Source organism: Lolium rigidum, chromosome 1 (assembly GCF_022539505.1).
Source record: "Lolium rigidum isolate FL_2022 chromosome 1, APGP_CSIRO_Lrig_0.1, whole genome shotgun sequence".
Lineage (NCBI taxonomy): Eukaryota > Viridiplantae > Streptophyta > Magnoliopsida > Poales > Poaceae > Lolium > Lolium rigidum.
The window spans coordinates 17203400-17206487 of NC_061508.1; positions in this window are offsets into that span (position 1 = coordinate 17203400).

Below are 3088 nucleotides of genomic sequence, written 5' to 3' on the forward strand. Positions count from 1 at the left end.
TACAAGAATAGAAGCTCCCGTAGACATCAAGCACTTTTCTGGCGCCGTTGCCGGGGAGGAAAGGTAAAAGGCTCTCATACTACGGTCTCAGGTAAAGTATTTTTCTGGCGCCGTTGTGTGTGTGCTCAAGGCTATTTCCTTTAGATCCTGCAATTGCATCTTGTGGTTTCTTGTTTACACTAGTTTGGCATAATGTACAAGAGTGAGCTTCTTATTCTATTTCCTGATTTAAAACATGGATTGTTCGATGCGAAAATTAAAAAACCTATGAAATCTTATTTGCATGCTGGTAGTAATATTAGTATGAACGCTTTGAACACCATTGTTGATAATGATATAGAAAGTTCTAAGCTTGGGGAAGCTGGTTTTCATGATATTTTTAGTCCCCCAAGCATTGAGGAGAAAATTTTCTTTGATGATACTTTGCCTCCTATTTCGATGATGATAATGATAGTGGTCTTTTTGTGCCACCTACTATGGAGAGTAAATTTTGTTGTGATTATACTATGCCTCCTACACTTGATGAGAATAATAATGATAGCTACTTTATTGAATTTGCTCCCACTACAACTAATAAAATTGATTATGCTTATGTGGAGAGTAATAATTTTATGCATGAGACTCATGATAAGAATGCTTTATGTGATAGTTATATTGTTGAGTTTGCTCATGTTGCTACTGAAAGTTATTATGAGAGAGGAAAATATGGTTGTAGAAATTTTCATGTTACTAAAACACCTCTCTATGTGCTAAAATTTTTGAAGCTACACTTGTTTTATCTTCCTATGCTTGTTACTTTGCTCTTCATGAACTTGTTTATTTACAAGATTCCTATGCATAGGAAGCATGTTAGACTTAAATTTGTTTTGAATTTGCCTCTTGATGCTCTCTTTTGCTTCAAATACTATTTCTTGCGAGTGCATCATTAAAACTGCTGAGCCCATCTTAATGGCTAAAAAGAAAGAACTTCTTGGGAGATAACCCATGTGTTATTTTGCTACAGTACTTTGTTTTATATTTGTGTCTTGGAAGTTGTTTACTACTGTAGCAACCTCTCCTTATCTTAGTTTTGTGTTTTGTTGTGCCAAGTAAAGTCTTTGATAGTAAAGTAAGTACTAGATTTGGATTACTGCGCAGTTCCAGATTTCTTTGCTGTCACGAATCTGGGTCTAATTCTCTGTAGGTAACTCAGAAAATTATGCCAATTTACGTGAGTGATCCTCAGATATGTACGCAACTTTCATTCAATTTGAGCATTTTCATTTGAGCAAGTCTGGTGCCATTTTAAAATTCGTCAATACGAACTGTTCTGTTTTGACAGATTCTGCCTTTTATTTCGCATTGCCTCTTTCGCTATGTTGGATGAATTTATTTGGTCCATTAATGTCCAGTAGCTTTATGCAATGCCCAGAAGTGTTAAGAATGATTGTGTCACCTCTGAACATGTTAATTTTTATTGTCCACTAACCCTCTAATGAGTTGTTTCGAGTTTGGTGTGGAGGAAGTTTTCAAGGGTCAAGAGAGGAGGATGATATACTACGATCAAGAAGAGTGAAAAGTCTAAGCTTGGGGATGCCCCGGTGGTTCATCCCTGCATATATCAAGAAGACTCAAGTGTCTAAGCTTGGGGATGCCCAAGGCATCCCCTTCTTCATCGATAAATTATCAGGTTCCTTCTCTTGAAACTATATTTTTATTCGGTCACATCTTATGTGCTTTACTTGGAGCGTCTGTGTGCTTTTGTTTTTGTTTTTGTTTGAATAAATTGGATTACATCATGCTTGTGTGGGAGAGAGACACGCTCCGCTGGTTCATATGAACACATGTGTTCTTAGCTCATAATATTCATGGCGAAGTTTCCTCTTCGTTAAATTGTTATATGGTTGGAATTGGAAAATGATACATGTAGTAATTGCTATAATGTCTTGGGTAATGTGATACTTGGCAATTGTTGTGCTCATGTTTAAGCTCTTGCATCATATACTTTGCACCTATTAGTGAAGAATACATAGAGCATGCTAAAATTTGGTTTGCATAATTGGTCTCTCTAAAGTCTAGATAATTTCTAGTATTGAGTTTTGAACAACAAGGAAGACGGTGTAGAGTCTTATAATGTTTTCAATATGTCTTTTATGTGAGTTTTGCTGCACCGGTTCATCCTTGTGTTTGTTTCAAATAAGCCTTGCTAGCCTAAACCTTGTATCGAGAGGGAATACTTCTCATGCATCCAAAATACTTGAGCCAACCACTATGCCATTTGTGTCCACCATATCTACCTATACTACATGGTATTTTCCCGCCATTCCAAAGTAAATTGCTTGAGTGCTACCTTTAAAATTCCATCATTCACCTTTGCAATATATAGCTCATGGGACAAATAGCTTAAAAACTATTGTGGTATTGAATATGTAATTATGCACTTTATCTCTTATTAAGTTGCTTGTTGTGCGATAACCATGTTTATCGGGGAACGCCATCAACTCATTGTTGAATTTCATGTGAGTTGCTATGCTTGTTCGAAGTAAGGGCGATCTACACTGAGTTGAATGGTTTGAGCATGCATATTGTGAGAGAAGAACATTGGGCCGCTAACTAAAGCCATGATTCATGGTGGAAGTTTCAGTTTTGGACAAATATCCTCAAGTCTCTAATGAGAAAAGAATTAATTGTTGTCAAATGCTTTAAGCATTAAAAGAGGAGTCCATTATCTCGTTGTCTATGTTGTCCCGGTATGGATGTCTAAGTTGAGAATAATCAAAAGCGAGAAATCCAAATGCGAGCTTTCTCCTTAGACCTTTGTACAGGCGGCATAGAGGTACCCCTTTGTGAAACTTGGTTAAAGCATATGTATTGCGGTGATAATCCAGGTAGTCCAAGCTAATTAGGACAAGGTGCGGGCACTATTGGTACACTATGCATGAGGCTTGCAACTTATAAGATATAATTTACATGATGCATATGCTTTATTACTACCGTTGACAAAATTGTTTCATGTTTTCAAAATCAAAGCTCTAGCACAAATATAGCAATCGATGCTTTTCCTCTATGGAGGACCATTCTTTTACTTTCATTGTTGAGTCGAGTTCAC